General features: G+C 35.7%; 1 protein-coding gene across 4 annotated transcripts in view; it reads left to right on the forward strand.

Moving 5' to 3' along the window:
- Nucleotides 1-14,577, forward strand: part of LOC138703391 (ras-like GTP-binding protein RhoL) — a 204,237-nt gene that overhangs the window by 144,464 nt on the left and 45,196 nt on the right. Inside the window, exon 1 of one of the 4 annotated variants that reach the window (XM_069831222.1) lies at nucleotides 10,023-10,230. The exons of the other annotated variants lie outside the window; for them this stretch is intronic. The gene's annotated coding sequence lies outside the window, so the exon portion shown is untranslated. Of the gene's footprint in view, nucleotides 1-10,022; nucleotides 10,231-14,577 lie in introns of those variants that run through there. 4 annotated transcript variants of the gene reach the window in all.

Raw genomic sequence — 14,577 nt, forward strand, 5'->3', positions numbered from 1 at the left:
TCAAATCCTCTGTCACTCTTTATATTAGGTTTAATTTTATAATTCCTCTAACTGCAAGGTCATTTTACAACTGTCGACTGTCTAAAGTGGTACACTTGCTGTTGATACATTGAATTGCTGTCACCTATCGTCCACTTTCTTTACCCCCATGCTATCTTGTGGACATATGAGCAGACATGTTTACAATCTATAGTGGATTGCTGTTTTTCGATACATTATCTGTAGGTCTGCAGCTGAAATGGAAACCAATCCGGCATAAACACTTTAAATAGCTAGGATCTTACAAGCAAACATTCTCATGGGGGCAGATAAAAAACTTATTTCTTCCACCATGTTAATAATCTCAAAACAAGTGCTTATATAAATTTTGGCACAGGAGCGCAATTATGAGGACCCCCCAGAAAGTAAGTTTCCCTGGCTCCGTTTACAGAAAGAAAACACAAGTTCATGCAAAGATTTTTGGAACAGATACAGATATTGTTTAACTATTTTTGAACATATTCTCTACTGGAAATGAGACATTTGTCATATCGTGGGATCAACTTTTGTTTTCCCTGTGTGGTAGAATTCTGCCGCCTGGCATCGCAACCAATGTGTGACAGTCGTCTGCACCTCTCTGTTGATCCCACGGGATGAGAAATGTCTGAATTCGGGCGGGGAATATGTTGAAAAGTAGTTCAACTATTGTTGTATCTGTTCCAGTAAATCTTTCGATGAAATTGTGTTTCATTTCTGTGAACGGCCCAAGGAAACTTATTTTCTGGAGGGCCCTCGTAATTGCGCTCGGGTGGCCAAAATTTGTATATAAGCACTTGTTTTGACATTATTAACATGGTGGAAGAAAAAAATTAAATTTATCTGTTCCCGTGAGAATGTTTGCTTGTTAGTTATTTTATGATCGAGGAAACCACAATAAATTTCAATCATCATTGACTGGTCTCGGGATTTAAACCAGAAATATCCCGGATGCAATTCCAGTATTTTACCACTGAGCCACCTCGCTCGGTGGCCCCATGACCTTATGCTTGATTTACATATTTTAATCTACGGTATCTTTTTGCATTCCTGAGTGTTATGTTATAATGAAACATCAGCGAAGCATAAAATAATTGCAAGTCTATCAGTATAAATGTGTGGTTGTCTGGCTGTCGAAAGGGAAAACCAGATGACGAAGCAATAGAACAAACTATTGTTTTTATGTGTATGTTACATCAGCCAACACTATAAAAGGGATTCGTACCACAATGACAGGAAGGGGAGAAATGGAGCGGTAAACAAGAGGGAGCAGGAGTTATTGAAGGCAATTACTCGTGACAAGAATAGTATACAAGGAAGTGGGTTGAGGCTGCTTCATATACCCGCGAGGACCATGCGCGCTGAGGCATGAAAATTCCACCAAGACAAAATTAACTAATTAACTTAATTTTAAATTAGAACAATAAATTACAGCATCAATAACAGCACCTAAATTATCTCAGACTTATTTCCTGGAAGGAAAATTACACAAGATTTTCTTGCATACATCTGTTACAACCTTTCTCATGCTTCTAAATTTTTAGGGTCTATACAGAGTATTTAAAAAAAATTATCCAATATTTTAGGAGGTGATAGTATGCATCAAAACAAGAAAATAATGTATAATAAACATGAGTCCTACAACACATAGTTTCTGAGATCTGAACACTTTTTCATAGGAGGTGCTCAGTGTGACGTCCATTCATGGCAATGCATTTCTCTGCCGTACAATACAGCAGACTACCAGATAGGCCTAATCATACTGTAGTTGACACCCCTGGCGTGGAATACTGATACGTCGCCAGGAATACTGAAAACAAAAGTTTGGTTGCGGACATGAGCGGGGTTCAGTAGAGATAGTGTTGTGAATTTTCGTAATCAGCATGTGTGGGTTGATGAAAATCCCCATGCAGTTGAAGAAACAAGGCATCAGCACCCATTCTCAATCAACTTAGGGGCATGCGTTCTTGGTGATAGATTAATAGGACCATACGTGCTACCACAGAGATTAACTGGGGATCGTTATCAGGACTTTCTTATTAATGTATTAAAACAAATTTGAAAGAGTGCGTGATTCCTTATGCCGAGAAGCGTTAGTTACAAAGTGTCAACTATTTAGTAGTGAATGTTCCTATATCGTGAATAATCAACGAATAATCAGCAAGTGCAATGCCTGATGCAACTGATGCCATTGATTTAGAATTAAATCGGAGCTCACTATAAAAAGCTTTAAATCAAAATTGCTCATCAAATTATTTAGAACAGTGGCAGAGTACAGTTTTTATATCTTAAATTTTAACTATCATAAATTATTTCATTTTTATATTCTGAATAATATTCGGCATAAAAGCGTTAAATTTAACCTCAATTTATCGTCTTTCTTTGCTTGAACATTTAAAATGATTACTACACATTTATAGTTTCAATTCTGTTCCTTGTAAAGTCTCCAAACTCGTATTTATTTTTAACCTAACCGCCAGGTTTGAGAGAAGTGACAATTGAAGAGTTGCAGCAAAAAGAAGGCCGCTCCATTTTTTGTCATTTTCAAGTCATATATCATATCTCGTTCAGAAAGACAGGCTCTTTCGTTAGATGCAAAAAGACAGAAGCTACGAGTGTTAGTGTTTAGATATCTTGTTGCTTAACAGATGAAGCTGCATCCGAAGGGTGGGAGCATTGTAGGTATATTTTTTATGGCAAGCAGAAAGGTTGTTTTTCATTTCATTCATTGTATTCCACAGAACAGATGTTATGTCAACATTGAAACTTTAAGATTTGGAAGAAGTAAAGAGTTACACTTTTTTTTTTTTTTTTTTTTTTTTTTTGGTGAGATGCTATTGTGACACTACAACTTGGTGTTTTTTTTTATCTCTTACTTCATGAAAATTTTACGCCATCATTTGGTGCATAAAGGAAACACGTTCAAAAATTTAAAAATTCATTATTCTATCTTAAAGCATATTTTTACCTGTCATTAGTACTGAATGATATATTAATACATGGACATTAAGTGTGCAAAAAAGTTTGAATTCAGTTTCAATAAATAATTTTTAAGGAGAAATTTAAAATCCTTTTATCAGTGTTAGAAAAGCCATGTGAATGCCCCATTATCTCATACTATTTGGTTTAAAAATGTGATTTTTATAGGACGGTTATTCATTCATTTGGAATACATTGAACATCAATTATTTCTAAATATTAATTATAAAAAAAACCTGACTTCATTTACAAATATCTTATTTTTAAAACAAATCATCAGACATTTAATTTGTTTAAGAAAATTTAACAAAAATACGTGCACAACATTACAGTACTAGCTGAATTATGTGATCAAAAATGTCATGCAGATAAACATAATAGCTTTTGAGAAAATGGAGCATATGTTGAAAAATCACTTTTGAATAAATCGAGTTTAAAGCAAACATTTACTTAACAATAAACATTCATAAATATTCTAATGAATGAAACGTCAAATTAAGCAGAAAGACCTGTAAGTATTCAGAAACTGTAAAAAATAAAATTTCAGTATTTGTCAGCTAGGACATTTAAACTTCCTCTTAAATAGTTTTTTCCCCTTCGATAGTAAAGTAAAGTCGCATTTTACCTAATGTTATCAGTGTGTAAAGTGAGCCTTTAAAACACTAGTGCGTAAAAAAGGTAAGTAACGCCTCACACACCCCACCACAGTATCGAACCTAGTTTTTTTCTATAATTTAAGTTATTTATAAATTGTTATTATTCTAATGATTACGATACCTCGCACAAGGCATACAGTGTGTTCGCTTACGTCATTTAGGACGACGAACGGCGCGCGACCGGCACAAAGGCCATGCAACGTGCGGCAAACCGCCTCCCTCACGCTCGGAATTCCAGTTCAGTCTCTCTAACATAATCAGAAGAATAACACGCAGTCTAACATCAATACAACCACTCCTACAGATGACTGAATTGGACTCTCAAGCGAGCGGGAGGCGGTTTGCAGTGTGTTGTAGCCTATGGCCGTCGTACCGGTCGCACGCCGCCGGTGTACCTATATTATGTAAGCGAACGTTTTGTACATCTGCTCTCTTTATGTATCCCTTTAGGAGGAAATTGATTTATTTTCCAATAGGCTACTGTAATATTTGTTTAAACTATATACCATACTGCTTAGGCTACATATTTGGAGTTGTACTTCAAATCTGAATAATAATGCATTTAAAGAAGAATAAAGAGCTTTGAGGGTTATATCTGTTTATTACAAGTACAGCTCACAATATATACAGTGGGTCAAAAAACGGCACAAAATTTAAATGGTTATATTTCAGCAGCTAATAATTTCACTTGAAAGTTTATTTCACAGGCAAATTTCACAGTCCTTGTACACCGGGAAAGTACTGTAATATTTAATTTTTTACCATTTATTAAGCATTATCTTTTATTTTTTGTAAGGCAGTGCAAAATGGATCGTTTATGCCGAACCAAACATTACGTAGGATGGTCTTAAGAGTTCAGCAGGCCAAGTCGTTTGTTGTGCTATCATCATTTGTCTTTTTCCGTTTTGAGTTCTCATTTTGTGAATAATGGGTCGCTTAACGAACGAAGACAAGATTTTCATTAAACATTTGCACCAATATGATAATCTATCTGCCCGTCAAATTGTAAAGAACTACACTCAGCGAGAATGGTCTGTTTCAAATGTACAACGATTGATTAGCAAGATACAGACATGATATCCCTTCTGAGATATTATTGCGTGAAAGATCGCATTTTTCAGATTCTCTGTTGGTTTCCGCCGGAGTTTCAAACGAGATCTTAATCCTATGGACTATTTTGTATGGAGTCAACTACATTACTACAAAACAAGAATTTGTAATATGAACATTTAAGACAACGCCTTCGTGAATGTTGGGACCGGCTTGATCAAAGACATATCCAGTGCTATTGGACAATGGAGAAGACGCCTACAAATGATTGTGCGGGCAAATGGCGGTCACATAGAATATCATTTTTAATTTTGATTAGGCCTATTTGAAAGATCATTAATTATTATTAATTTTACCAACATTCAGTTTCTGCATTTTGAAGTAATATTATCTTCAAAAACCACATTTTTCGCATCATTGTGTATTGACCTCCAAAAAAACATAATAAAAAGTCCTCATCTTTAAAGTCTACTCTTTCCAACAGTGTATTCTTTATAAATTAATGTTATGTATTTCCTAAAATGTCCCGCGCCGTGGCGTCGTGGTCTAAGGCATCCTGCCTGAGACTCGCGTTACGGAATGCACGCTTGTTCGAGTCCTCATGGGGGAAGAAATTTCGGCCAGTGTATGGGACCGGAGCCCTCCCAGCATCGTGATGCACTTGGGAAGCTACGATAGGTAGCGAAATCCGGTTACGAAAACCAGCCATAACGGCTGGGGGGGCTCATCGTGCTGACCACACGATACCTCCCTTCTGGTTGGATGATCGTTCACCTCTGCTTCGGCATGTGGCCGTGAGGCCAGAAGCCGGCTGGTAGGTCTTGGCCCTTCATGGGCTGTAGCCCCACGGATTATTATTATTATTATTATTATTATTATTATTATTATTATTATCCTATTATTTCCGAAAATAGAGTATTTCTAATTTTGTGCCTTTTTTTCCCCATTGTGTACATGTAAAATAATTTGAAATATTTATTTGTATAGCGAAGTGAATTTTATTCACCACAGTAACGCATGTTAACATTCATATTTACATTTTAGCCCGTATTATTCTGAAGTTACATCTATAGTACTCATATTACATTCAACTTTTCCTAACCGCTTTGTTGATTATATGGCGGTTTAGATGACCATGAAATCGTAATCATGAATAAAACACATTGTAATTCCATGGGTACTTATTTCTTAATGGTTCTAGGTTTAGACGACCGTGAAATCGTGATCTTATCTCTCCAACTTGATACATTTATTTAATGTTAATTTGTGCTAACGTAGAAAAATCACAGTATGATACACATTCGTAAAGTTATCTCGCTTCGCCTCGTTTCACAGACTTTACACTCGTGCCAAAAAGAGAAACTTACGAACTTATAACACAAATAACTATTTTGGTTCTCAGTCCAGAGAAAGATAACAGTTCATTAAATGAACTATTATAGAAATCAATCCTATAAAGTACTCATGACAACATTTTACGGATTCAATTTGTCGTAACCACGACAACACATTATTCAAGTGGCCGTCTTTATAAAATTGATATCGGAAATCCATTCTCATAAATAGAAGACCATGGCGTACAAATTGTATAAATATTGAAAATGAGATTAAATTTTAGTTTAATACATATTTTAGAAACCACATTACGGAGTGAGTACCGAACAATATTGTATCTAACAAGTACATGAAATCTTCAGCGGTCTCGTATGGTATTAGTAGCCTACTCGGCTTACGCCTCGTCCATAAACATCAATACTCGTCCATTAAATATAAGTTTCATGTACTAGTTACATAAATAACTTTATTTTTAAGATCTACAACATTTATTAAAACTGGAACTGCCTCCTTTTGCTACAATCCCTTCAATTTAGATACAATAAAACGTAGCCTATCACCGTAACAGTTCAACAAAACTTCAACTGTCGGCCTCGGTAGCGTAATTGGTAGAGCGCTGGCCTTCAGTGCTCGAGGTTGCGGGTTCTATCCCGGCCCAGATCGATGACATTTAAGTGTGTTTAAATGCGACAGGCTCATGTCAGTAGATTTATTGGCATGTAAAAGAACTCCTGCGAGACAAAATTCCGGCACACCGGCGACGCTGATATAACCTCTGCAGATGCGAGCGTCGTTAAATAAACCTTAATTTAAAAAAACTTCAACTCGGACTGAGATGAAATCCTGCAGCGTGTAAAACAAGAGATTCAGCCATTTGACTCAGAATCCTAGGGTAAAGTTACTTACTACTTACTTATAAATGACTTTTAGAGAACGCGGAGGTTCATTGCCGCATTCACATAAGTCCGCCATCGGTCTCTATCCTGAGCAAGATTAATCCAGTCCCTACCATCATATTCCATCTCCCTCAAATCCATTTTAATATTATCCTCTCATCTGCGTCTCGGCCTCCCAACTAACACTATATGCATTTCTGGATTCGCCCATACGTGCTACATGCCCTGACCATCTCAAACGTCTGGATGTAATGTTCCTAATTATGTCAGGTGAAGAATACATTGCGTACAGTTCTGCATTGTGAAACTTTCTCCATTCTCCTGTAACTTCATCCCTCTTAGCCCCAAATATTTTTCTAAGCACCTTATTCTCAAACACCCTTAACCTATGTTCCTCTCTCAAAGTGAAAGTCCAAGTTTCACAACCATACAGAACAACCGGTAATATAATTGTTTTATGAATTCTAACTTTCAGCTTTTTTTTAGAGCAGACTGGATGATAAAAGCTTCTCTACAGAATAATAACAAGCATTTCCCATATTTTTCTGCGTTTAATTAGGGTACTCAAAGTAAAAATCGCTATTCTGAAAAGATTTAAAGCCACTTATGCCACTTATGATATATAGAATTCTCGATAAAGTAGATATGAGTAACACAATGCAAGTTATATGCCCCTTCCCCTAGCTGTCCACTTCCTGACGAGCTATAGGGAAGAACATGAGTCGCATCGTCCCACTCCATTGTACAGGAAATGTTTCATTGAGGGCAGTTGGACTCTGCCACGGAGTTGAGTGGCCCCTTGTAAGTTTTTTCTTTTAAATATGAATGAATGAGTATAAATTGTAGGCTAAGTATGTGGGAGGGGAAGGGAAGGCAGATATGGTTGGACCATCTTAGATTAGCACTGGCATGCTGTGTGTGTGTTCTTTGAATGAAATCGTCGAATGAGATGACCTCAAAGATTAAACGAAGGAGACTGTGTTACAAACGCGCTACCACATTGTAAAGGCTCAGGCTAGTACATAAGAGGGGGTGTCACTTGTGAGCACTATAGACAAACCCACAGACGTGATGTGAAATAAATCTCTATTCTTGCACTAGCTAATCTGACCGGATTGACCTTTTCAATTGTAAACAACTTAGGATAATGTTCCATCCGATTTGTCTGTTAAATATGTGTCAAGTATTGTGTTGCACGCGAAGTTTTAAGGCGCAGTTTTAACGCTGTTTGGAAGACACAGTCGTGAGCATAGAAAAATAACAGAAAACCTCCAACTCTGTGTATACTTTCGAGAGGCTATTGAAGTGTGTTAAACCCAAGCCAATAGTGGCAAAAATTGCAATTACTTCTCATGTTACACGGCTCGATCGGTATTACAGGTATCCATTATACAAACAACATTATTACTTACTTACTTACGACTTTTAAGGAATCCGGAGGAACATGTCGCCCTTACATAAGCCCGTCATCGGTCCCTATCTTGAGCAAGATCAATCCTGTCTCTAGCATCATATCCCACCTCCCTCAAATACAATTTAATATTATCCTCTCATCTAAGTCTCGGCCTTCCCAAAGGTCTTTTTCCCTCCGGCCTCCCAAATAACACTCTATATGCATTTCTGGATTCGCACATAAGTGCTACATGCCCTGCCCATCTGAAATGTCTGGATTTAATGTTCCTAATTATGTCAGGTGAAGAATACAATGCGTGCAGTTCTGAGTTGTTTAACTTTCTCCATTCTCCTGTAACGTCATCCCTCTTAGCCCCAAATATTTTCCTAAGAACCTTATTTTCAAACACTCTTAACCTCTCTTTCTTTCTCAAAGTGAGAGTCCAAGTTTCAAACCATATAGAACAATGGTAATGTAACTGACCTTTACATAACAGGTATGAAGAACTTTGTGTTATTCCCACAAAACTTGAAAATAAAGCTGCACAAAATGTGCATTTTATGCTCGATAATTGATTAAAAAGACATTAACACAGAGTCTTCAAGCATATAGAAAAGTAACTTATTAGTTTACTTCCATGAAAATAATTTCTTACACCGCGTAGAAGACCGTGTAAAATATTAGCTTTTTTAAATTTTTTACACGACGTAAATTACACGTAATTTACGTAAAATATGAAAGCTAGATTTCTCCGATTAGGCCTCTAAATTATTTATATTGAGTTTCTCCACCACTGCAAGGTGGTAACATTGAGGTTGTACGAGTATTTTGACTGGCCTTTTCCCTGTTTGAAACAGAACTCATGTGGCTTGTTATCACAGAGAAGCAAAGTTAGATCGCGTAGGATATATATTATACTCCAGTATATGTTAGAGAAAATAATAAACGGTTGCGGAACACCTTTCCATCATTATGCCATTACCGAAGTATCGCAGTCTCCGTATAACCGGTAACTATAATATATTATAACGTCTATTTGGAAAGTAGCCACTGTAGTGTATACGAGTACAACACGGAAGGAGTGACTTTGATACTGCTATGTTACAATATACAGTAGTACAAAAAAAAATACCGGACCGACCTTTGTAGCTGATTTCAGAGCCTTGTTCACTCCAGAGCACGATAGACTGGTAACTAAAACTTTCGTGGTTCGAATCCTTTCTGGGAAGGAAAGTTTTTTTGTTCCTTATTCATATTTATTCCCAATACTTTTCGATTGCTGGTAAAATTCATATTCTGGGAATAATAAGTTAATTAAGTAGTTAAATATCGCTGCAATCGAAAAGCATTGGGAATAAATTTAAATAAGGAACAAAAAAAAAGTTTCCTTCCCAGGCACGATTCGAACTACGAAACTCTTAATTACCAGTCTATCGCGCTCTGGAGTGAATAAGGCTCTGAAATCAGCTACAAGGGTCGGTCCGATTTTTTTTTTTTTTTGCCACTATTGTAAAAAACCAGCACACAACCTGTTTTAGCCACCTTACGTAGAAACTCAAGACATGCGTATGCAAGATAGTCTATTCTGTTCTCACTACAATTCAGTATGACGATATATTTTATCAGCTTAAGCTTATCTTTATCTAATGTGTATTTAGACCTTTATACAACAGATACCGTCTCTACAAATGGTTTCTCTTTGCACTTAATTTAGTATCTATCGAAGTAAAGAAACGCTTCATACTTCCAACACTCTGTAAAGGAGTATGGCTTTCATAATGGCGAGTTGTGCAGTAATATTACTCCTTCACCATTCAAAGTGCGTGTGAAGTCATTTCATAATGTGCAAAGTGGAAGTTCGTGATACAGAAGTTAATAACGTCCCTAGCTGAAAGTTACACAAACGGTAGGTTGTAGTAATGTAGTGTGTTTTGACCAAAAGCTAATATTTAGTATATTAAAAATTAAACGCAGTTTTGAAAGTTACGAAAAATCAGTGTTGTGTGAAACATGACAAACAATGTTTAGCATTTGAAAATAAATATGGTGCCCGGCTTTAGAATGTCTTCACTGTTTCACGAATGATGAAAGCTGTAAAATCTCACATAACATTACCACCATTTTGATACACAGATTAAATTCCGTAAGCATGCTTGATTTTCTTTTATATCCAAAAAAAATAATTTTGTTTGAAACTCTAGACTATAATTCAGGAAAACAGAGTAGAATTACGTTTACTATATCATACATCTTGATTACACAACTTTTAACACTCGAAATATAAAGTTTATATTGCTTTCATGTGTTAAATACTAGGCTCCAGTTCTGAGGGAGCCACCGGCGTGGCTCAGTCAGTTAAAGCGCCTGTCTGCCGGTCTGAAGTTGCACTCGGGCGCGGGTTCGATCCCCGCTTGGGCTGATTACCTGTTGGGGTTTTTTCGAGGTTTTCCCCAACCGTAAGGTGAATACCAGATAATCTATGGCGAATCCTCGGCCTCATCTCGCCAAATACCATATCGCTATCACCAATATCATCGACGCTAAATAACCTCGTAGTTGATACAGCGTCGTTAAATAACCAACTAAAAAAAGGTCTGATAATAGTCCACAGGTTGAAACTAGTAAACAAGATACCGCAACCTAGAGTTTACTAAATCATTAGATAATAATATAAACATTTAATTCTAAATGCAATCACAATTATTCAGCATTACAAACATCAGTGTTCTAATAATATTATTGACTAGCCGTACCCGTGCGCTCCGCTGCACCTGTTAGAAATAAATATAAAGTAATTACATAATTAAAATAGGACGTTTGATCCAGGGAACAACTTTTACAACAGCGCAAGATAATCTGCTTCGCTCATTACCCAATTTTTTTTGCATTGCATTTATTGCATATATATTTTATGTATTTTAACACGATTCAATTGAGCATAGTTAAAATTTGAATTGTAAAATAATGGATTGCTATGCTAACGTACTATTACTGCATACTAAATCAATACACTCTCGTTATTCGTTAATTCTCTGAGATTAAAATGAGTGTACATAAATATTATTTTAAGAAATACAGAAAACGAATGTACAAAATAGCCTATCAAATTTTCTGTGCATAATAAGCTATTTTAATCTTACCTGTCCTCGATTTACTCAGACGTTACTGTAATAGCATTATAGCATTATGTCCATCTAGAGAAACTACACTTTCCAATGGTGAAATAATAATTAATTATACAAATCGGTTAATTTAGCTTCTGATATTACTTCATAAAAACACAGAAACATTCTCTGTAGGCTATGTTTAATAGCTTTCGATTGTTGATGTCTAAGGCCCCTGTTTCGATTGTTGTTGTCCAAGGCCCCTTTATAGACGAAGTCATTTGTTCTTAATTCATTGCACCGTCTTAGATGGCGTTATTTTAGTTTTAAAACTCATTTATCTCATTAAATATCAGTGCTATCAAAATTTTGTAAAGAATAAAACTTATCGGAAATCATTTTTAAAGAAACGTTTGTTATGTAACATTTTTCAGAAAAATCAATAATAAGCGAGATATTTCGATTTATTTAATTCAGTCCCCCTTATAACCCCCTTTTAAATAAAGTATTTTGAATGCCATATAGCCTAAAATCTAAGTTACAACGAACTTAATTTATATTCCAATTTTCATATAAATCGGTTCATCCATTATCGCGTGAAAAGGTAACAAACATACAGACAGACATACAAACAAAAATTTCAAAAATGCGATTTTCGGTTTCAGGGTGGTTAATTATATATATTAGGACCAATTATTTTTGGAAAATCGAAAATTACCAGAAAAATTTCGGCTACAGATTTATTATTAGTATAGATATTGGGCGGGTCTTGTGATATGTATGGCGGAAAAAGCGTGCGTGAGACGGAATTTTCGGATATTCACTCTTATTATTTACCATTGCTCCATAAACGCCGTATGATTAGTAACAGATACTGTCTGTGATTAAAAAATGACAGTTAATAAAGAATTATCAGTTAATTTAAATACACATTGATGTAAACGTACATGCTAGAAAGTATTACGTCGAACGTGTCAACTTAATCAGAAAGTACGTCATAAATGCTTCGAAGAAATAATAATAACAGATTGTTACTGTCAGATAAAGTACATTGACGAAGTGTATTTGATTCTAAGAGGTTTTTGCAATATTCAAAAACAAAGTTGCTTAGCGTCTCTCTGCTATGTTAGTCTATTCCTAAATGTAATGTGTCCATAATTCTTAATCCTAGTACTAGATAGCGATTGACGATTAATGTTATGCTTAATAGCACTTGAGATAATCGTTGTGCATCGTAATAGAGCTTCCCAACCGGTGTGTCGCGCAGCCCCATGTAGTGTGTCGCGAACGTTTGGAATGAAAAATAAATGTTATGCCATTCAGAAAGTCTCTTTACAACGCATTTTTATTTACAATGAAGTCTTTGATATGGTATATTTTATTTTGAGATAGACTTTACCAATGAAACGTGAAAACCTGCAACAATTCTCAGTTTAAGTTTTCTGCCTGGCGATAATTCGAATTAAAGTGAACACCTGCAACAATGCTTAGTTTATTTGTTTACTCTTTCCATTTAGTAATAAACAGAGTTTAGAATCGTCAGAACGTATTGGTCAGTTTCAGTATATAGGGTGAACGGGTGATAGTGCGACTATTTTATTAAAAGTGCTTTATTTAGATTTTATCATGGTCAAATTTATAATTCGAAAAAGACAATCTGAATCAAGTTCGGGGTTAGATGACAGCAGTGCTAATTCAAATAATGTGACCGAAAATTCCCCTCAAGTTTCACAAAAACGTACTGCGTTTCGTAAACACTCAGTATAAAGTGATGAATATTTGCAATATGATTTACGTGGCGTGGAGATGAATATAAACTAAATCCCGAGCGTTTTATGTACGGAAATGTTTTGTCAAATTCAGTCGATGGTGCCAAATAAACTAAAAAAAAAAAAACATTTAGAAAATAATCATTCTCATGTAGCTTTCTAGGGGTTAATCAATGATGCGAGTGCTAGAGCTTCAAGACAAGCTTCTTATTTTTTTAGGACGAAAAGCTAGAGTATGTTAAACTTTTAGAAGATAATTTTTGGTGTGGAAAGTAACATATCTTGTCGAAATTTTCGAGAGACTTAACTATAAGTACAAGCATGCAAAACAGAAACTATTATTTCAGCCACAAACAAAATTCAAGGATCTTACAAAAAACTGAAGTTTTGGGAGTCCTCGGTTCCAGCAGGTAAATTATTGCCCTTTTCTTTAGTTGCGAGTTTTGAAAATTGACTTGCTGAAAATTAAAAAGAATGCCTTAAGAAGTTAATAGCAGAACACCTAAATGCGTTACAAAGTTCCAGCCTATGTTGAATCTTTCGTACACTACTTTTAACACTTGAATATAAATAATTGATTAAATGGCGATCTTACTCGTGTTAATTACGTAAGTATGTGTGTAAGCCACACATGCTTACATAATTAACACGAGTAAGATCGGCATGTAATCAATTATTTAAAGTTTTTCATCATGGAACCCAAATATGTATAAATGAATTCCACTTAGACCTTGAAAGTCTTAGTTGGACGAAAAAGAAGTTAAGAACGAACGACATCCGTGCAGTGAACAGTAATTACCTCCCCGTCCGCTATAAAATATTTTATACAGAGTTCCGCCATCTTGTTATTATGTTATTATTAATGAAAACAAATAAGTGTGTCGCGATATCGTGGGCATTCAGTAAAGTGTGTCGTCAGTCAAAAAAAGTTGGGAACCACTCTAATAGAGCAGTAATCCTCTATCCGCGAGCCAACAAAGTGATATTTTGTGCCCTTTCGAATACGTAACATAAACATAATCTATATTTCTTTATTATTATCGTTCATCTCCATTTCACCGTTTCCTCATCAAACAAATAAAAATCGACAGGTGCATAGCTTTACTACGATGTATATCTTTATGCGTAACTACGTGTTCTGCTTTTAGTCCCTCGTTCTCCTTGTAGATCTATTTCCTATGTTCTCCTTGTCTACTCGTTTTTCTTTTTGTCTTCTCCTTATTCTCCTTGCCTTCTCCTTGTTCTGTTTACCTACTTCACGATATTTGTAAATCACTACGTTACTTCCATTTTCCGCTTTTAATGTTCTTAAGTTTTAAAAGTTCGAGGGTACACAACAGAGCAAACACATGGAGAAACAGACCAGGGTCATTAGCCAAG

Source organism: Periplaneta americana, chromosome 7, assembly GCF_040183065.1.
Source record: "Periplaneta americana isolate PAMFEO1 chromosome 7, P.americana_PAMFEO1_priV1, whole genome shotgun sequence".
Classification (NCBI taxonomy): Eukaryota; Metazoa; Arthropoda; class Insecta; order Blattodea; family Blattidae; genus Periplaneta; species Periplaneta americana.